Below are 22,723 nucleotides of genomic sequence, written 5' to 3' on the forward strand. Positions count from 1 at the left end.
GCCCCAACGCGCCATTTAAACTCTGAGGGTAATCGGCCCCACCCCCCCTGGGCAGACCAGCATCCGGCTGAGCCTGCTTTAAACTCCACCCCCTTCCCATCTCCTCGTGTGAAGTCCCATCCTCTAGCCCCGAGGCCCACACGGATTGCAGGTAGGTGTGTGCCCAAAACCCCTCTGCCACGCTCCCCTGGGCTCCAATTGTGCTCCCCTCCATCATCCTATGTCTCAGTGCTGCAACCCCCCACAACGCCCTGCCAGTCGAGCGTGGTTTTGGCCCGCTTGGCTCCGTCGCCGAAGAGCAGGCAGCGGAGAAGCCCCAAAACACGATCTGGCTGTCTTTCTGTTTGCCTGTGGGTCTTTCTGGCAGCTTCGTCGGCGCGGACACTCCACAAGGTCCCAGAGCAGCTGCCCCTTGGGAATGTGGCTGCGGGCTCTGTGTGGCAGCCCATGGTGGCTGGCAGCCGTTCCGTCGCTGGTCGTGCTGCTTCTGGGTGGCATTCACCATAGGGCTTGTGCGGGCGGTGTGTGTGGTGTTCCCCCAGCTCCCCTCGTGTTGTTGAGCCCATGGGGCTTGACAGGCGGCCCCTCCTACCAGGGCTCCACCTGGGTGCCTACGGTGGAACGCCCTGACTAGCCGTGGTGCTTGAATGTCCCACTCCACCACCCACGATGCCTCAGTAGCCGGATACCCCCGCCATAATATTAGGTATTGCAGCCTTCCCCTCTGCACCCTGGAGTCCAGGATATCCTGTACTTCGTAGTGTCCATTACGAACAGGACCGGGGGGCCCTGTCCCCAACCCCACGGGAACGGACGCTGGTTTCAACAGGCTTCCATGAAATACAGGGTGTACCCTGCCAAGGAACTTGGGTAATCTGAGTCGTACTGTTACCGGATTGATAACTTGGGTGACCTGGAATGGTCCTATGAATTTGGGACCCAGTTTCTTGCTTGGTATCTGTAGACGTAAATATTTGGTAGAAAGATACACCCAGTCCCTGACCCCTGGAGTGTGAAAGGGTTGGCACTTCTTGTCTGCTTGTTCCTTAGAGATGCTGGCCGTTTTCTTTAGCGCCTCTCTAGTCGCTGTCCACACCCTCTCCATTTGCAGCATCCACTCCCTGGGCTGGCAGGGGGAAGCCGTCCCTTGGTCGCATTCTGGGATGGGGGAGAATTCGTAGCCCGACACTACCTTGAATGGTGGGTAGCCGGTGCTGCTGTGTATTGCGTTATTGTGGGCGACCTCCACGAATGCCAGCAGGTCCGCCCAGTCCGTTTGTTGATACGAGATGTAACTGTGCAGGTACCGCTCTACTGCGGCATTGGCTTGCTCAGCAGCTCCGTTTGTGCAAGGATGATACCCAGAACTTAACCCCTGGGGTGATCCAATGAACTGGAGGAACTCCCGCCAAAACCTAGCCATGAATTGCACCCCCCGGTCCGAGATAATACGCCTGGGTACGCCGTGTAGGCGGTAAACGTTCGTTATGAACAACCATGCCAGCCGCATGGTATTACATGGTATAAAGTGGGCCTGTTTGGAGAACAGGTCTATCACAGTCCATATCACGGTGTATCCTTGACTCTCTGGCAGGTCCACGATGAAGTCCATGGCTATGTCCTGCCATGGTCGACAGGGGTCTGCCACTGCTTGTAAGAGCCCCGCTGGTTTACCAGGCCGGGGTTTAGCCATAGCACATGTATGGCAGCGCCGTACATATTCATCGATATGTCGCCTCATACCCGGCCACCAGAATTGTCGCCGAGCAAGGTGCAGGGTCTTTACAAACCCAAAGTGGCCGGCCTGTTTGGCGTCATGGCACCTGTACAAGACAACCGCTCGGAGGGCTTGCGGCACGTACATCCTGTCCCCGTACCAGGCCAGACCGTCCCGACGAGCCAGGAGGCACGGATGCTGTTGTAACCAGGTATCCCCCTTGAGAGCGTCCTTTAAACGTTGTAACAGGTCATCGGTGGTCTTGGGTCTTGGGGAACGCTGACTTACTGTCAAAACCGTCCGCGCTGGAAAGAAGACGACGACAACGTGGCACGGATGACAGCAAGGATCTCTTTACTCCAGAAAATTCCAAGCAGTTACAAAGTCAGTGTTGGGAGCTAATCACCCCAACATGCCATTTAAACTCTGAGGGTAATCGGCCCCACCCACCCCTGGGCAGACCAGCATCTGGCTGAGCCTGCTTAAAACTCCGCCCCCTTCCCATCTCCTCGTGCGAAGTCCCATCCTCTAGCCCCGAGACCCACACAGATTGCAGGTAGGTGTGTGCCCCAAACCCCTCTGCCACGCTCCCCTGGGCCCCAATTGTGCTCCCCTCCACCATCCTATGTCTCAGTGCTGCAACCCCCCACAACGCCCTGCCAGTCGAGCGTGGTTTTGGCCCGCTTGGCTCCGTCGCCGAAGAGCAGGCAGCGGAGAAGCCCCAAAACACGATGTGGCTGTCTTTCTGTTTGCCTGCGGGTCTTTCTGGCAGCTTCGTCGGCACGGACGCTCCACAAGGTCCCAGAGCAGCTGCCCCTCGGGAATGTGGCTGTGGGCTGTGTGTGGCAGCCCATGGTGGCTGGCAGCCGTTCCGTCGCCGGTCGTACTGCTTCTGGGTGGCATTCGCCATAGGGCTTGTGCGGGCGGTGTGCGTGGTGTTCCCCCAGCTCCCCTCGTGTTTTCGAGCCCACAGGGCTTGACACTGCCATTGCAGCCTTGTTGTTAGGAAGGAACACATGGTAAAAATTGAGGAGACACAGGAATGCCTGAAGCTCTCCTTTTGACCTGCGGCTAGGTGCCAGCTGAATGGCCTTCAGCTTGGACTCGGCAGGGTGGATGCCTTCAGCATAAATACGGAAACCTAGGAACTCAGTTGAGGGGACCCCTATGCTACACTTATTCTTTTTAAGTTTAAGGCCCGCTTCACGGAACCGTTGAAGGACAGCCTTGAGCCTCCTTGCAAGCACCTCAGTGGAGTCACCGGCGATGATCACATCGTTGAAGTAGGGGCAGACCCCCAGAATGCCCTTGAGCGTACGCTCCATAACACCTTGAAAAATGCCAGGGGCTACAATAACCCCGAATTGGAGGCGTTTCACTTTAAAAGCCCCCTGTGCGTTACAACGGTTTGTGCAGCGGCTGTGGCCTCGTCCACAGGTAGCTGCTGATAAGCCTGTGCCAAATCTAACTTTGCAAAAACCGTACCCCCTTACAGTGATGCCAGGATGTGGCTAACGACTGGCACCGGGTACGCATGCTGCTTAAGTGCCTGAGTAATGGTGCACTTGTAATCAGCACAAATCCTGACCTCCCCATTGGCTTTAAGTGGCATGACAATTGGGGTTTCCCATTCACCCCCATCTACAGGCTGTAGTACCCCCTGTTCAACTAGCTTATCCAGCTCAGCATCTATCTTGTGTTTTAGGGCAAATGGCACTCTGCGGGGTTTGATCCTGATAGACATTACAGCAGGATCAAGTTTAAAGGCTATCGGACAGCTCTTGTACGTTCTAAGATTAGTGTCAAAAACATCTGCGAACTCCTCACATACTGATGCTAAGTTCGCTGTTTGTGTCTGGTTGATTCCGGTGACCTGGATGCCCAAAGCATCAAACCAATCAAGCCCTATCAGGCTCATTAGCTGACCCTCCACTACAATAACGTCCAGCGGCCCTGAAAACCCCTTGAATTTGATGGCCAGTGTGGCCTCGCCCTTGACGGCGACGCGAGAGTTCTGGAAGTCGGGATGATGTCGGATGGCCTAAGCTTGGCTCACCTTTTGCTGCGGTTGCAGACAAACCAGAATGTTTTGAGGGAAATTATGGACATGGCTGACCCAGTGTCCAGTTCCATCCTGTAAGGGACACCTTGCAGCTCAACCTGAAGTCGGAATTTGGGCTTAAGGGGGCGGTGAGCCCCCGTGCGGCAAACGCTCCGGCGACTGGAGCAAAACCCTATGCTAAACTGTCCTGGGGTCCCAGTACTCTCCTGATTGGAATGTCCGATTGGTGGTCCTTCTGGCGAACTCTGCAGACTGAAGCGATGTGGCCGGTCTTCCCGCAGGCCCGACACGTGGCTGTCCGGAACCTGCAGTCCATGTGTTGGTGGTGGCCGCCACAACCCGGACACCGAGAGAAGGGACTTGCCTTGTAAGTAGTCCCTTGTTGTTGGTCATTGTGCTGTTGAAGCTTGTCGACTTTGTAGTTGCTTTCGGTGTCTTCTGTGAGTTCAGCATCCTTGTGGTGGACGGCCTCCTTGTGCTGAGTGCTTTTGGCAGTCCGCATGGCTTTCACAGCCCCAGCGGCGGCTTCATCTTCCATGATCTCCTTCAATGCTTCCTGGAGCGAGAGAGTCTCTTTGGCAAAGAGTTTCTGCTGCAGCTCTCTGTCCACAGATGAGTCAATCTTGAAGCCTTTCTTCTAAATCGGTGAATTGGCACAGATGTGAAGCTTGTCTCAAAGCCGCGATGAATTCTGTGGCTGTTTCACCTGGCTGCTGAACTCTCTGTTTGAATGCGTACCTCCAAGCTATTACCAAAAGATTGGGTTGGAAATGGTCGCCGAGCCGTTTCTTCAGGTCCGCGAACGTTACGGACTCCAGCTGTGCCAGTGCGACCAAGTTCTCTGCAATGTCAAATGTTGCAGGCCCACAGACACACAGGAGTGTTGTAGCCTTCAGGCCATCTTCAGCGACTTGGTTGGCGCAGAGGTAGTTTTCGACCCTCGAGATGTACGACGACCATCTCTCCAGGTGAGTGACATCAAATTCTTCCAGCTTTCCGACCTTCACCATCTCGGGAAGTCTTCATGGCTGGGGCTCATCTTCTTCCTTGTCCTGCTCCTTCGTAGGCCCAGGGACTGGTCCGCAGGGCTGGTGGCCACTAGCGTGGCTGTACTAGGCCGACCGAGGGGGTGGGAATGCTTTCCCTGCCAGGCGCTTTGGCTGGCCTCACCCCCTAGTGACTTTCAGCTCTTCTGAAGGAGCAGGATCCCATCCTTGTCACCAGTGTTGTGTACTGGGTTCTTTGCAGCAAGCAGAAGAGGAGGCGAGAGAGTTCAGGCAGGAACATGCTTTATTGAATGCAGGAACTGAACTGTTAACCAAGGCTTCTATGCATCTATTTATACTCTGGCCACTAGGTGGCGGCCAATAGGTTTAAAGGAGCCTATTGCCACCCTAGAGCCAACCAATGGCGGTCTTGGAGACGGACTGTCTGAGAAGCCAGCGACCATTACCCAACTTCCTGCTTAAGCAATCTCACAGCATTCAAAACCCACATGGTACAGCTCAAGCAAACTAGGCCCAATACATTACAGATTGATTGACCTTTTTTTCCTCCAAAAAACTTCCTTTGTTTCCTTGCACGCGGCGGCAGTGGATCGCGAAGGAGAAACGGCACGGGGCTGGGAGTCAGGTAAGGAAAGAAAGGCAATTTCTGAGGGGAGCGAGGGTTTCTTAGCTTACCTGCTCTGCTTGTTCTGAGGCCGCTTTCCGCTCAACTGCGTTGGTCTTTCCAATGGCCCAACTGCCCACTTCAGCATCCTCCCTCCCTGAGTCTCCAGCGCTCCACCTCTTGCCCAATGCCGCTGCCATGAAGCTGTGGAACAAGCCAGGTGGTGGTAAGAAACTGGTATACTGGTTCCTTACCTCCGCCCAGCTTGTTCCGTGGCCTCATGGCAGCGGCATTGGGTGTGACGCATGAGGCAGCAAATGGCCACGCCCGAGGGCAAAGAGGCACGTTGTGCCAAAACCAGCCATTTGCAGCCTCGGGCGTCATGCCCAATGCCACTGCCATGAGGCCGCAGAACAAGCCGGGCGGAGGTAAGGAACCGGTATACCGGATCCCCCCTTCTCTACTCCACCTGCTGCTGGAGGGCTGGCCTGGTATTCGCAGCGGGCTGCAGAGCCCCAGAGTGCGCCGGTCGTGGGGCTGGCACTCTGTGGCTGCTGATGGACAAAGTTGGCCCCCATGCACTCTCTATGTGAGGGGGCCAATGGTGTCAGGCAGCACCCACCCCGGCCCCTGCCTCACTTTGCCTTGTCCTGCGGCAATGGCACCCCTGCCCTGCCCCCTGCTTCACCTCACTCCAAAGGACAAGCCGCTTGCCCACCGTCCCACCCGCCAGAGACCTCCTGGATCTCCCCCAACCCTGCCCGGCCCCCACAGGCATCCCTCCCCACAAGCAACATCAATGTGGCTACCCCCACCCCATCCACGCCCACCCAGTCTGCTATGACCACTGCAGCCACGCCCACCCAGTGGGCCACGCCCACCTGGCACCCAATGATAAATAAGTGGGGTTTGGGTTGCAGTTTGGGCACTCGGTCTCTAAAAGTTTTGCCATCACTGCACTAGGATGACTCAGGAAGATGTATACTTCTTCCGTATATCTAAAGTCTCCCCGCCGCCAGAAAGACCAAAAGAGCAGCCAATCCTATCAGCATATGAATGAAGTTATTTATATTTAATATAGTGGCTTCTGATCATTAAAAAAAATCTGGCATTTGAAACTATATTCAGTAGTATGGCTTAGGAAACTCAGAAGTTACTAACTCCCACAGACTAATGTTAAGAACAGCAACAACAAAATCATTAAATTTTAAATTCTGCTATCCTTCAATTCTAAATAATTTGTTCCCTTGTCTTGGGTTTCTAAGTTTAAAAGAACAGTTTTTTAAAAAACAAAACAAAACATAGCACTCACACTTTTAATATAAGGGCATGCTGATGAACATCTCAGTTGGGGTACTGCTGAACCTGATTATTAGAATCAGAAGAAAAAGCTTTCTCTGTTCCTACTAACAACATTACCCAAAATGAACACTAGATCCTGAAAGAGAGTCAGAGGCAGGATTATAACATACCTAGGTAAAAGCAAGTACTATTTGTTCCTCTTAATATTCTAGCAATAATATGACCTATATCAAAAAAATCACTGTGTCTATTATCAGGTTTCCTTGCTAGAACACAGTTGTATTCTATGGGCAAGATGAGAAGCCTATTCCATTCAAGATGCTGCTGAACTTTAATTCTCAGCAACCTCAGCCAGTGTTGTGATTCAGGGTCAGCCTGTGGGTTCGGCAGTTGGGTCGGACGACTCAGAGGAGGAGGAGGGGGGGTGTTGAAGAGCTTGCTCCCGCCATATCTGTGCCGGCCAGGTGGAGGGTTCCCCAGGGGTTTCCTTGCCTCCCGAACTGTCCGACTTTGCTGATGTGTTCAGCGAGACAGAGGCGGATCAATTACCCCCGCACAGGCCCTATGACTGCCCCATTGATTTAGTCCCTGATGCGCCACTCCCAGTGGGGCGTTTGTACTCCATGTCGGACCCCGAGTTGGCTGCATTGCGGGACTTTCTGCAGAAGAATTTGGCTCGCGGTTTCATCTGGCCCTCGTCCTCGCCAGTGTCTGCACCCGTGCTCTTCGTCAAAAAGAAGTCGGGCGAATTGCGGCTTTGCTGTGATTATAGGAAACTCAACGCCATCACGGTGCGCAATCGTTACCCGCTGCCCCTCATCCCCGAACTCTTGGACTGACTCCGGGAGGCTAAGATCTTCACGAAACTGGACCTGCGTGGAGCTTACAACCTCGTCAGGGTTTGGCCGGGTGATGAGTGGAAGACGGCGTTTGGTACTCGCTATGGACATTTTGAGTACACGGTGATGCCATTTGGCCTGACCAATGCCCCCGCCGTGTTTCAACATTTCATGAATGACATTTTCCGGGATTTGTTGGATCAGTTTGTCGTGATCTACTTGGATGACATCCTGATCTACTCCCCGTCACGTGAGGTGCACCATCAGCATCTCCATCAGGTCCTGCAGTGACTCCGAGAACATCGGCTGTTTGCCAAGTTGGAGAAGTGCCAGTTCTACCGGGTGACCATCGATTTCCTGGGTCACCGCATTTCTCCTGAGGGCATCGCCATGGAGCCGAGTAAGGTTGAGTCTTTGCAGAGTTGGCAACCCCCGCGTCGCGTGAAGGATGTTCAGCGACTTCTTGGGTTCGCCAACTATTACCGAACTTTCATCCCTGGGTTTGCTGCCTTGACAGCCCCCCTCACCCGGCTCCTGCAGAAGAAGACTCGGTTCCAGTGGAACGCTCCAGAACAACGGGCTTTCCAGACTTTGAAGGAAGCCTTCATGAAGGAGCCAATCTTGAAGCATCCTGACCCGCAACGGCCGTTTGTTGTGGAGGCGGACGCCTCCGACATTGCCATTGGGGCGGTGTTACTCCAGGCAACGAGACCCAGAAGTACCCTCTTCCCTTGCGCGTACCATTCACGAAAACTGAACCCTTCGGAGCGCAATTATACAATCTGGGAGAAGGAGCTGCTGGCCATCAAAGTGGCGTTCGAGGCCTGGAGGCATCATCTGGAGGGAGCACGGCATCAAATCGAGGTCCGGACGGACCATAAGAATTTGGAAAGCCTGCAGACCGCTCGGAATTTGAACCAATGCCAGATACGGTGGTCTCTTTTCTTTTTTTTTTTATTGAAAAGTTTTACAATACATTTTATCTTTAACAATCCCTCCCCCCTCCCCCCTCCCCCCACCCAACCCTTCCTAACCCTCCCTAACCCTCCCCCCTTCCCCCCTCCCCCCTCCCCGACTTCCCAGAGCTAAATACAAGGTATAAAAGTAGAAACAATCATAAACAACCATATGTTAACAACAATAAACTATTAAGTCTATCGCACTCTAGCTCATATGAAATGAATACAAGCAATACTAATATCACATTAAAAAAACTTATACAAATGCTAAATGAAACTTTTTAGTCCCATATTTGTTCTGGATATAATCAATCCACTTTTTCCACTCCATAATATAACGTTGTTGCAAATGATCTTTCAAATAAGCCGAAATCTTTGCCATTTCCGCCAGGTCAGAAACTTTTAGAGTCCATTCTTCTATAGTCGTCAGTTCCTCCTTCTTCCAATATTGACCTACTAAAAGTCTTGCTGCCGTAATTAAGTTCAGCATCAACTTGGTGTCCACAACAGTAGTATCTGTAATTATGCCCAATAAGAACAATTGCGGACAAAACTTTATCCTTTGCTTAAATATCTTCTGCATATTCCACCAAATTTTAATCCAAAAAGCTTTAACCTTTTTACAGGTCCACCATATATGAAAATACGTTGCGTCTTCGCCACCACATCTCCAACATTTAGGTTGATAGTTCGGATACATACTGGCAAGCTTTTTAGGATCTAAATGCCACCTATAAAACATTTTGTAGAAGTTCTCTCTTAAGTTTTGAGCTTGTGTAAATTTCACATTCCTCACCCAAATCTTTTCCCAAGTGTCCATTGTGATAACTTCTTGAATATTCTGAGCCCACTTTATCATACAATCTTTAACAAGTTCTGTTTCTGAGTCAATTTCTATCAATGCAAGATATATCCGTTTGATATGTGCTGGACCCTGATTTCTAATTTGCTTTACCAAATTTTCATCAATCATTGAGAAACCAATTTTCTGGTCTTCTTTCCACCTGGCCCGTAATTGACCATATTGAAACCAAGTTTGAACAATCTTCTCATCTCATAAAAAATTATACGGCTTCAAACACCATACGTTCCTCTCCAAACTTAAGATCTCCTTGTATGTAGTCACATCATGTTTGAAGCCAACATTTATGTTTTCTATTGCATGTTTCGGAATTGCCCATAAAGGTATCTTGTAGTTTAGCTTATATCTATACTTTTTCCAAACTCTCAGCAATGCCTGTCTTAAAATATGCACTTTAAACACATTATCTACCTTCTTATCATACAATAAATATGCATGCCAGCCAAATAACAAGTCGTGGCCCTCCAGATTTAATAATCTCCCTTGTGTTAAATTAATCCAATCACTTATCGCTGACAACGCAGCAGCTTCATAATATAATTTAAAGTTGGGCATTTTAAGACCACCTCTTTCACGCATATCCTGCATAATCTTAAATTTAACTCGTGGCCTTTTCCCTGCCCATACAAATTTATTGATACCCTTTTGCCATTCCTCCAAATTTGAGTCTTTTTTAAGAATAGGTATCATTTGAAATAAAAATAGAAATTTAGGTAAAACATTCATTTTCACTGCTGCAATTCTTCCCAGTAGAGACAACTGCAATTTTTCCCAGCTCTCCAATTCTTTTTGAATTTTTCCCCATAACTTTTCATAATTATTTTTATATAACTTTGCATTTGAGGGTGACAAATACACCCCCAAATATTTAACCCTTTTAACGATCTCAAATCCAGTTAACCCTTCTAGAAGGGCTTTTTGCGATACTGTCATATTTTTGGCTAATATTTTAGTTTTTTGTATATTGACCTTAAATCCAGAAACCTTCCCATATTGCATTATTATCTCCATCAGGTCCACAACAGAATTTTTTGGCTGGGTCACCGTAACAACCAGATCGTCTGCAAACGCCCTCAGTCTATAATCCTGATCTCTAATTTGAATTCCCTTAATTTTTTCCGAATTTCGTATTTTAATCAATAATATCTCCAATGTTAAGATAAATAATAAAGGTGACAACGGACACCCTTGTCTTGTGCCCTTTTCAATATTACATACTTCAGTCAAACTATTATTTACTATTATTTGGGCTGTTTGTTTTTGATATAATGCCCTAATTGGTTGTAAGAATTTATCCCCAAAATTCATTTTATCTAAAACTTTCATCAAAAATTGCCAATCCAATTGATCAAAGGCTTTTTCGGCGTCTAAAAAGATCAGCGCCGCAGGGATCTGGTTGTTCCTTTCCAAAAATTCCAACAAGTCTACTATATGCCTCACATTATTTTTCATTTGTCTACCACTGATAAACCCAGTTTGGTCCCCATGAATTATCTGTTGCAGAACCCTCATCAATCTGTTAGCTAAAACCTTAGCAAATATCTTGTAGTCCGTATTCAAAAGTGATATTGGTCTATAATTTCTTACTTGAGTGACATCCTGATCATCCTTCGGAATCAAAGAAATAAAGGCAGTTCTCCAAGACGGAGGCACCCTTCCTCCCCTTTGAATTGTCTGAAACAATTCCCTTAGTGGCTTTATCATCTCCAATTGTAGGTTTTTATAGTACACCACAGTCAGTCCATCCGTGCCTGGCGCTTTATCCATCTTCAATTGTTTAATTGCTAAAAGGATTTCTTCTTCTGTTATCAGTTGATTAATCTCTTCATTTTGTTCTTGTGTAAGAACCGGGATGTTAGCATTCCTCAAATATACATCAATATCTGCTTCATTAATCTTATCTTTAGCATATAATTTAGAATAAAAGTCCAGAAAGGCTTCCTTGATAAGATCCTGTTGATACACAACTTTACCCTTATGTTCTATTTTATCTATGTTAGAAGCCCTTTGCTTCTTCCTTAACCTGTAAGCTAACCATCTGCCTGGTTTATTGGCATTGCAAAAAGTATTGTGCCTAGCAAACCGTAAATTAGTTGCCACCTGATCAGCCATCAACTTATCAAATTGTCCTCTTAACAGATTAATAACCTCTTTGATCTTCACATCCGATGGATTCCGAATTAGGGCCTTTTCTTTTTCTCTAATTTCATTCTCCAATTCCTTCCTCCTAAATTCCAAGTTACGTCTGTATTTGTTATTCATATATATTAACACCCCTCTCATATAAGCTTTACTAGCATCCCAGAACATATCCATAGAAGTGCCCTTATTCATGTTAGTTTCAAAAAAGTCCTTCATCTGTTTTTTACATTCTTCCACATTTCTCTGATTTCTAAACAAGTTCTCATTTAAGCGCCAAGAGCGCCTATCTCTATTATTCTTGTCAATCTCTAACCAAACTGGACTATGGTCAGACATAGTTCTTGGACAAATCTTTATCTTTTTAATCCTGGAAAAAAAATCATTAGTCAATAATATAAAATCAATCCTGGAAAAAGATTGATGTCTATCAGAAAAAAAAGTATAATCCTTTTCTTGTAGATGTATTTCTCTCCAAATGTCTCGCAACTCCAAATCATCCTTCATTTCAAAGAAAGATTTAGGCAATCTAGCGTGGCTTGGAATATGCCTAAAAGAGCCACCCTTGTCCAGTTGTACGTCCAAGACTCTGTTCCAATCTCCCATAAAAATAAAAGATTTATAATCCAACTGAGTAATCTTACTGTGTAATAAACTATAAAAGTCAGCTTGTTGTTGATTAGGAGCGTACAGTCCAACCAAAAGCGTTTTTTGCCTTCTAACAGCAAATCTATTATAACAAATCTTCCTTGTTTATCTGCTTCTATTAGCTCCGCTGTCACAGTATTCTTGACATAAATAACCACTCCATTTTTCTTATTCATTGCTGAAGCACTAAATTGTGTACCCAATCTAGAGTTCAATAGGTACTTTTGGTCCATAACCCTAATATGTGTTTCTTGCAAGCAAATAACATCAGTCTTAAATTGTTTTAAGTATTGAAAAACTTTCTTTCTCTTCTGTGGTGAGTTTAAGCCATTGACATTCCAAGTTAGAAACTTAGTCGCCATCCTTAGCGGCCTGAAGCTTCTGGAGCACGTCTGTCAAGAGTCCCTTAACTTCCTTAGGCCGCGCCCCTCCCACAGCTTCGCTATAGGTACGCTTTGGAGGTTCCATAACTTTCTGCTGGTCTTGCTCTTGCTCTTGTCTCGCTCGTCTCAAGGCAGCACGCGTCATCCTCTGCTCTCTGGCATCTTCCGATGAAGCTGTAATTTGATCCCCTCCAGTGGCTTTCTCATCTGTCTGTGTTCCTTCAGCATCTTGAGGCTTTCCCTCGCCATTTTTCTTTGCAGATTCCAAAGGTGGTAAAGAGGTTGCTTTTAAAACATTGCTATAAAAATCACGTGCCTGGATCACTGTGACCAAACGGTGTCTTATGCCTTCATGCATCACCACCATGCCCACTGGTATCTCCCATCTAAACTTGATGTCGCGTTTCTTAAGTTCCTGTGCCAGAAAAGCAAAATCTTTCCTTCTCCTTAAAATTCTTGGAGGAATCTCTTTTAAAACCAAAACTTCTTGCTCAGCAAGCACAAGCTTAGTATCATAAGAAACTTGGATAACTTCATTCCTGATTGCTCTCTTTGTGAAATAAACCACCACATCTCTAGGTAGCTTCCTCTGTCTTGCAATCCATGAATTTACACGAAAGATTTTGTCTATATTTCCCTCAATTTCAGCTGCTGGCTGTCCCAGTACCACTTCCAAATCCTCAGAGACTATCTGCTTTAAATCTTCTTTAGGATTCTCTTTTAAACCTCTGATTCTGATAGCAAACTCCATCTGGTGGTACTGGACCAGAGTCAAATCACCGTCCATTTTATCCATCACATTTTCATTCTCTAACACTTTTGCTTCTAATCTGGAATTCTTCTGGCTAAGATCTTCCATTTTTTCGTCCAAGCATTGAATACATGAAGCCACACCTTGAAGTGCAGGCAAGATGTCTGCCCTCATTGCTGTAAACTTCTCTTCCAGCTTTTCCATCTTTTCATCTATAATATCTGCTATTTGTTGTGAGTGCTTTTCCAAAGCATCCTGTAAATCTTTAACCGTCAGTGCCGGAGCAGGTGCAGGAGGCAATAAGGCTTGCAGCGAGGACTGTTGCACCGGGGAAGCCCCCGCACTCCGGAGAACTTTAGAGGTTTTAGCCGCCATCTTCCCCCACTTTCACTTGCTACGCACTTTCACTTTTAAAGTCCATAAAATCCATTGAACTAGAGAACAAAAATCCATTTCACCTTGACCTCCTGTATCGCTCTGCCTGCCTCTTCACACTCCAAAGCCGGTGGTCTCTTTTCTTTGCGAGGTTTGACTTCCGGGTTCGGTACATACCTAGCGGGCACAATCAAAGAGCGGATGCTCTGTCCAGGAAGCCCGAATATTCCCGAGTGGAAGACAAGCTTCTGCCCAGGACAGTGATCCCCGTTGAGTCTTTTGCTGCGGTGCGGGAGCCGGTTGATATACGGGCTCGGATCCGGGAGGCACAGCAGCAGGAGGTGTGGGTGGCTCAGCGGAAGGAGGAGGTGGGGCCAGATTCTCCTTGGACGGTCACGGATGGACTCTTGTATTATCGTGACCGGCTCTACGTTCCGGGAGGGCCACTCAGGGGACTCATCCTCAGCCAGTGTCACGATAACCCGGCGGCGGGGCATTTTGGCCTGTTCAAGACCCTGAACCTGGTCTCCCGTACCTTCTGGTGGCCCCGAGTCCGACACGACGTCCAGTCCTATGTTACCTCCTGCATCCCATGCAGGCAGGCCAAGTCAGCGACAGGGGCCCCACCTGGATTACTGCAGGCTTTGCCGACACCCAAAAGACCCTGGGGGGCTGTGTCCATGGACTTTCTGACGGATTTACCCCCATCCTCTGGTTTTACGACAGTGTATGTGGTGGTGGACATGCTGACCAAGATGGCGCACTTCATCCCCTGTCGCGGCTTACCGTCAGCCCGCGCTACTAGTCGTATGTTCATTCAGCAGGTGTTTCGGCTGCACGGCCTCCCTGATAGAGTCGTCTCTGATAGGGGGCCCCAGTTTACAGCCCGCTTCTGGCAGGAGTTGATGCATGCGTTGGATATCAAGATTTGCCTCTCGTCCGCGCATCATCCTCAAACTGATGGGGGAACCGAGAAGGTCATTGGTATCCTGGAACAATATCTGCGCTGCTACGTCAATCTGCAGCAAAACAATTGGGTGGACTATCTGGCCATAGCTGAGTTTGCATTTAACAATTCGCAGCACACCTCCACACAGATGACACCGTTCTTGGCCAATGTGGGATATCACCCCCGGTTTTTCCCCCTTTCTCCCATGGACTCACCAGAGCCGGCAGCGAACAACTTCATGGCAGAGTTACAGGCGATCCATCGATTGGTGCGACGTCAGTTAGAGAAGGCCAAGGCCGATTACAAAAGGTTTGCTGATCGGTCAAGACGGGATACGCCTCCACTATCGGTGGGAGATTGGGTCTGGTTGTCCACCAGGAACCTACCATCAACATGGCCGGTGAGAAAGTTAGATCACCGATATTTAGGACCGTTCCCAGTCGAGGCTGTCATCAATCCGGTCGCCTATCGCTTAACTCTGCCACGTTCCCTGCGCGTGCACCCAGTCTTTCATCGGTCTCTGTTGGTCCCCGAGCAACCGGCCTGTCCACTCCGCCGAGCGGAACCTCCCCCATCAGGACCTCGTGATGGAGGCAGCACCCCCGAGTACGAGGTCGCCAGCATCAGGGACTCCCGTTGGCTGAAAGGTCGTTTCCAGTACCTGATTGAATGGAAAGGTTACGGACCAGAGGACTTCACCTGGGAAGATGCGACCGCCTTTCATGCCCCTGCGTTGGTGACCGCTTTTCATGAACAATTTCCATCCCGACCGCATCCGGATCGGCAGACCCGGGGGAAGGGCCCTGCGGTGCGAGATAGTGTTGTGATTCAGGGTCAGCCTGTGGGTTCGGCAGTTGGGTCGGATGACTCAGAGGAGGAGGAGGGGGGTGTTGAAGAGCTTGCTGATGATGGCGTTGAGGCTCCGCAGAGCCCTCAGCCGGGCCCCTCCCACCTGGTCACAACGGAGACCCAGCTGTGTGAGCCTGACAGCGTGGATGAAGATTGACCCACAGCTGGCCCTGTTCAAGGACGCCCGACGCAGGAGGCAGTCAATCAGGAGTAAACAGAGAAAGGCAATGGGGCACCTCAGAAGGAGGCAGAGAGAGGCCACGCCCTGAACTGTATTTAAGGGGAATGTGTGGGAGGGCTGGTTTGCTGAAGGCAACCGCTTGGATAGCTCCTGTTTCATAGCTCCTGTTTCATGGCTGGTGTCTTGTCTTGCTCTGTTTTATGTTAATAAATTTGGCAGGCTTTATTCCAGTCTCTTGCCATTTGTAAAGGGGTTGTCCCTGCTTTTGCTGCAGGGCCGGTAGCAGGCTGGTACAGAACAGCCAGCACAGTCAGATAGGGACTGAATTATTGAATTATTCTTCAATATAATTTTGAGAGTGGTAGGTTCTTCACACATGGTGTATATAGTGACGTCTTGTCACTGCTGTGGATCAGTGCTTCTATACATAGCTTTGAAGGCCTGCTCTCTAATCAGAGCAACACATGCTCCATTCACTTCACTACCCTGTACATGCTCAGTTTCCATGTACTGTATTTTCTAATTTGAAAGCCATCCTTAACATATATTTAATGAACACATGTAATTTCAATACTATCAATATTGAGTTCCTAACCAATCACCTCACACATACAGGGGCCACACCACCATTTTTGGATGTTCACATTGTGCCAGGTGAAGGTGGCTCATAAAGTTGAGAAAGTTTTGAAATCAGGGAATGAAATGCTGGAATGGCAAAGAGAGAAAGGTACACACTCTACCAAAGTTGTCCCGTATATCTGTTTCCATAGAAATATAAGCCATGTTGGATTTACCTTTCCACCCCCAGGTTGATGCTTTAAGTTGTCAGTGGAACCAATTTTAGACTTGACATTCCTCAGGTCTGGCATGGGAATGGGAGCTGTCTGCAAGTGGATCTTGGCAGAAGAAGGGGATTTTGGTGGTGTACGAACCACTGCAACCTTCTTGGGCTCTCTGTTTGGTGGAGTTGTCAAGGATGGTGTGTGAGAGCAACTGCTGGGGGTTCCTGGAGATCCAGGACTGCTGTAATCACTTCAATCTCCAGACTTGGTTGGTTCACCTACAATTTGAGATTGATTAGGTTTCAGTTGCTCTTTCCAAATTTTATTTCCTACTATTCAATAAGCATGAAACAGTCCATGTAACATCAAGAAGATAATGCAGTATGGTGCTATTAAGCTATTTTATACCCATAAAATTGTCCTTCCCCTTCATGGATTACTGCCTTGTCGTGGCGAAGGGGCTTGCGTAATTCAATGAAGCTATGAGCTATGCCGTGCAGGGCCACCCAAGACGGAAAGGCCATAGCAGAGAGTTCTGACAAAACGTGATCCACTGGAGAAGGAAATGGCAAACCACTCCAGTATCTTTGCCATGAAAACCCTTTGGACAGTACCAAAAGGCAAAACGATATGACGCTGGAAGATGAGCCCCTCAGGTCGGAAGGCGTCCAATATGCTACTGGGGAAGAGCAGAGGGCTAGTACTAGTAGCGCCAGAAAGAATGAAGCGACTGGGCCAAAGCAGAAAGGACGCTCAGCTGTGGATATGTCTGGTGGTGAAAGGAAAGTCCGATGCTGTAAAGATTTTTTCTCCATAGGAACCTGGAATGTAAAATCCATGAATCAAGGAAAGCTGGACGTGGTCAAACAAGAGATGACAAGACTAAACATTGACATCTTAGGTATCAGCGAACTAAAATGGACAGGAATGGGTGAATTTAATTCAGATGACCATCAGGTATACTACTGCGGGCAAGAATCCCTCAGAAGAAATGGAGTACCCTTCATAGTCAATAAAAGAGTAGGAAAAGCAATACTGGGATACAATCCTCAAAATGACAGAATGATCTCAGTTCGAATCCAAGGCAAACCATTCAATATCACAGTAGTCCAAGTCTATGCCCCAACCACCGGTGCTGAAGAGGATGAAATTGACTGGTTCTATGAAGCCCTACAGCACCTTATAGAACTAACACCCAAAAATGATGTCCTTATCATCATGGGGGATTGGAATGCTAAAGTAGGAAGCCAAAAGATAACTGGAATAACAGGCAAGTTTGGCCTTGGAGTACAAAATGAAGCAGGGCACAGGCTGATAGAATTTTGTCAAGAGAATACGATGGTCATAGCAAACACTCTTTTCCAACAACCCAAGAGACGGCTTTACACATGGACATCACCAGACGGTCAACACAGAAATCAGATTGACTATATGCTCTGCAGCCAAAGATGGAGAAGCTCTATACAGTCAGTAAAAACAAGACCAGGAGCTGACTGTGGCTCAGACCATGAGCTTCTTGTTGCAAAGTTTAGGCTTAAATTAAAGAAAGTAGGGAAAAGCGCTAGGCCAGTCAGGTATGAATTAAATCATATCCCTGTTCAATATACAGTAGATGTGACAAATAGATTTAAGGAATTAGATCTGATAGACAGAATGCCTGAAGAACTATGGACAGAGGTTCGCAACATTGTACAACATGTAGCAACCAAAACCATCCCAAAGAAAAAGAAACGCAAGAAAGCAAAATGGCTGTCTGAGGAAGCTTTGCAAATAGCTGAGGAAAGGAGGGAAGCGAAAGGGAAGGGAGAAAAAGAAAGATATGCCCAATTAAATGCAGAAATCCAAAGAATAGCTAGAAGAGATAAGAATGCCTTCTTAAATGAAGAATGCAAAGAAATAGAAGAAAACAATAGAATAGGGAGGACCAGAGATCTTTTCAAGAAAATTGGAGAGATGAAAGGAACGTTTCATGCAAAAATGGGTATGATAAAGGACCAAAATGGCAGGGACCTAACAGAGGCAGAAGAGATTAAGAAGAGGTGGAAAAATTACACAGAAGAACTATACAAGAATGAGCTTAACGTCCCTGATAATCACAATGAGGTGGTCACTGACCTCGAGCCAGACATCCTAGAATGTGAAGTGAAGTGGGCCTTAGAAAAGCTGAGCAACAACAAAGCTAGTGGAGGTGACAGTATTCCAGCTGAGCTATTCAAAATCTTAAAAGACGATGCAGTAAAAGTGCTACACTCAATTTGCCAGCAAATTTGGAAAACTCAACAGTGGCCACAGGATTGGAAAAGATCAGTTTACATTCCAATTCCAAAGAAAGGCAGTGCCAAAGAATGTTCAAACTATCGCACCATTGCACTCATTTCTCATGCTAGTAAAGTTATGCTTAAAATTCTACAAGCTAGACTCCAGCAGTATGTGGATCGAGAACTACCAGAAGTACAGGCAGGATTTCGAAGAGGCAGAGGAACTAGAGATCAAATTGCTAACATATGCTGGATCATGGAGAAAGCTAGAGAGTTCCAGAAAAACATCTACTTCTGCTTCATTGACTATGCTAAAGCCTTTGATTGTGTGGATCATAACAAACTGTGGCAAGTCCTTAAAGAGATGGGCATACCATCACTCGCTGTGATGTCCCGTTGCCTGGAGGCGGTTCGGGTCTGGATGGGGAGGAACAGACTTCAGCTCAACCCTGACAAGACTGGGTGGCTGTACATTCTGGCATCCCGGGACATTCAAAATGTTCCATCTCTTTCTATGGGGGGTGAGTTTCTACCCCCCGTGGATAGGGCTCGCAACTTGGGAGTCCTCCTAGATTCATGGCTTACTCTAGAAGATCACATAGTAGCCGTGACTAGGGGGGCTTTCGCTCAGGTTCGCCTGGTGCGTCAGTTGCGGCCCTCTCTGGACCGGGATGCCCTGTGTACGGTCACTCATGCGCTTGTGACCTCTTGTCTGGACTACTGCAATGCTCTTTACATGGGGCTTCCCTTGAAGACCACTCGGAGGCTCCAACTGGTACAGAATGCGGCCGCGAGAGTTGTCTTGGGAGTTTCCCGGTACTCCCATGTTACACCTTTGCTCCGCGAGCTGCATTGGCTACCAGTTGTCTTCCGGGTGAGGTTCAAGGTCTTGGTGATGGTTTTTAAGTCCTTACATGGCATGGGTCCGGAATACCTCGGGGACCACCTGCTGCCGGCGTCGACTCCCCTCCGCCCTGTGCGTTCCCACAGAGAGGGCCTCCTCAGGGTGCCTCCGGTCAGAGAATGCCGGCTGGTGGCCCCCAGGGGGAGGGCCTTCTCTGTGAGCGCCCCGGCTCTATGGAACCAACTGCCGGTTGAGCTCCGGATGGCACCGGATCTTCGCTCCTTCCGGCGCGGGTTAAAGACCCATCTATTCGAACAAGCTGGCCTGGCCTGATGGGGGAATGTTAGGGTTTTAATGTTTTTATATTTTGATTGTTTTAATTGGGCAATAATTTAATCCTTTTTTAACTTTTGTATTTCTATTTATATGCCCTGTTCACCGCCCTGAGTCCTTCGGAAGAAGGGCGGTATAAAAATTCAATAAAACTAAACTAAACTAAACATACCAGACCATCTTATTTGTCTCTTGAGAAACCTATATGCGGGCCAAGAAGCAACAGTGAGAACTGGACACGGAACCACTGATTGGTTCAAAATTGGGAAAGGAGTCCGGCAAGGCTGTATACTGTCGCCTTGCCTATTTAACTTATATGCAGAGCACATCATGAGAAAGGCAGGGCTAGATGAATCAAAAGTTGTAATTAAGATTGCCGGAAAAAACATCAACAACCTAAGATATGCAGATGATACCACTCTAATGGCAGAAAGTGAAGAGGAACTAAAGTGCCTCTTGTTGCGAGTGAAGAAGGAGAGTGCAAAACTTGGGTTGAAACTAAACATTAAGAAAACCAAGATCATGGCATCCGGCCCTCTCAATTCCTGGCAAATAGATGGGGAAGAAATGGAGGTAGTGACAGATTTTATTTTCCTGGGCTCCAAGATCACTGCAGATGGGGACTGTAGCCAAGAAATTAAAAGACGCTTGCTCCTGGGGAGGAAAGCCATGGCAAATCTAGATAGCACACTAGAAAGCAGAGAGATCACCCTGTCAACAAAAGTGCGTATAGTCAAGGCTATGGTCTTCCCAGTTGCAATGTATGGCAGTGAAAGCTGGACCATAAAAAAAGCTGAGCGCCAAAGAATTGAGGCCTTTGAACTATGGTGCTGGAGAAGACTCCTGCGAGTCCCTTGGACTGCAAGGCGATCAAACTGGTCAGTCCTAGAGGAGATCAACCCTGACTGCTCTTTAGAAGGCCAGATCCTGAAGCTAAAACTCAAATACTTTGGCCACCTAATGAGAAGGAAGGACTCACTGGAGAAGAGCCTAATGCTGGGAAAGATTGAGGGCAATAGAAGAAGGGGACGACAGAGAATGAGGTGGCTGGATGGAGTCACTGAAGCAGTAGGCGTGAGCTTAAATGGACTCCAGAAGATGGTAGAGGACAGGAAGGCCTGGAGGAACATTGTCCATAGGGTCGCGATGGGTCGGACATGACTTCGCAACTACCAACAACAACAAAAATTGTCCTTGAAGAATCTGTTCATCATCCAATATAAGCACAGTGTTCTTTTGAGTGGTGATTTCATTATGCCACTGTGTCATTGCAAAGGTACAACTCTGTTATAGTTGCACTGTAATTAAAAAAAATTGTCATGCACTTTCAGTACACCTGGACTATGTGGAATTAAACATTCAAATATTGTGAAAGTAATGATGACACAAATTACAGATAGTGTCTTTTTCAATGCTTGCAAAGTCCAAATGACAAAATAAAATTTAGATGTCCCCATCGTCTGGAATAAATTTCTCCCAAGATCTGATTGGCTCTAATTTAGTCATCTTCCAGAAGAGTGTTAAAATTGCCTAGAGATGATCAACTGTGAATGTAGAGAAGCAGTGGAAAATAAATGAATAAATTTAATTTTTAGTTGCATCCAATTATTTATCTACTTGGAAGTTTTAAGTGGAACCAGATTATACTGGACAACAAATTTTTTTAACAGTTTTGCTTCCTGAAAAACCTTTGGTGATTATGATAGACACCTTCAAGCCACACACAAATATAATTTCAGAATGACTGTATGATGTAGGTATTTTGAGAAATATGAAATTAACTTTTAATAACTATAATGTATTTAATTGTATAATTGTCAAAACTCGTCCTGCAACAAGCAGGGCAGGTGCCGAAACAGGAACGAGAGACTTCTGCTGCAGTCTAGAAGCACTTTATTCTTCAGAGCAACAGCCGCAACAAGAAACAAAGCCAGCGTTGGCCGCTATCCGCAGCCAACGCTATTATATACACATCTGAAACCCCCACCCATACTCCACCCAAACACGCCCACGCCCTCCCATTCCCTATAACTTCCCCACCCCACCCCTACAAGTCCCTTTGCCCGTCGCCCAACCAGGTAAGCCTCCTCCCGTGCGTTGCCGTCACCGTGCTCCACCCCCTCACCACCTCCCTGCCGTGCCCAACTCTGAAACCCCCTGTGGTCATCCACACCCGCAGCTCCTAGCCACCCAGGCACCGCGGCGGGAAGGGGCTTGTCTCCCAACGAACCCGCCGTAGGTCCTGAACCCCCCCAGTCCGCCGTGAGTGGGCCCGAACCTCCGCCGGTCAGCTGTGCGGAAGAAGACGACCGGGGCGGCGGCGCGGCCTCCCGAGCTCTCCGGGCCGCCGACGCGCCGCCAGGCAAAGCCAGCTGTTGTGCGGCGGGGAAGGAGGACGGCTGAAGCGGCGGCGCAGCCTCCCGAGCCTTCCGGGCCGCCACCGCGCCGCCAGGCAAAGTCAGCTGTTGTGCGGCGGGGGAGGAGAACGGCTGAAGCGGCGGCGCGGTCTCCCGAGCCTTCCGGGCCGCCGACGCGCCGCCAGGCGCAGTCAGCTGTTGTGCGGCGACGGACGAGGGCGGTCGAAGCGGCGGCGCGGCCCTTGGAGTCTCCCGGGCTGCTACAGAGCCGGCCCCAACCGGCACGATCCCAGGAGCCTCGCAGTCCGCCGGGGAGGCAGGCAGGTCGAGCGGGCGGCAGGCGGGGGTTGCCGGGGAGGTGGAGGGACCCCCCCTCGAGTGTCGGGCTCCCGAGGCCCGACATGCTGCCCCCTCTACCAAGGGCCCACCTGGAATGCAAGGAGAGAGAGGTGAGCAGTCTGTAACATGATCAGTGTTTCCGGTGGAAAGCGCGGAGAAGGCGTGGTGCACACACATCCCCAT

The 22,723-nt window shown here is 48.4% G+C and overlaps 1 pseudogene across 1 annotated transcript in view; it reads right to left on the bottom strand.

Annotated features, from left to right (window-relative positions):
* Nucleotides 1-16,842, bottom strand: part of LOC308676250 (microtubule-associated protein tau-like) — a 296,383-nt pseudogene extending 279,541 nt beyond the window's left edge. The window contains exons 1-2 of the transcript in view: nt 16,818-16,842; nt 16,422-16,687 (exon numbers count right to left, since the gene is read on the bottom strand). The product of the transcript in view is annotated as a microtubule-associated protein tau-like (transcript). The remainder of the gene's footprint in view (nt 1-16,421; nt 16,688-16,817) is intronic.
* Nucleotides 16,843-22,723: the final 5,881 nt, after the last annotated feature.

Source organism: Vipera berus (assembly GCF_964194415.1).
Source record: "Vipera berus genome assembly, chromosome: W".
NCBI lineage: Eukaryota > Metazoa > Chordata > Lepidosauria > Squamata > Viperidae > Vipera > Vipera berus.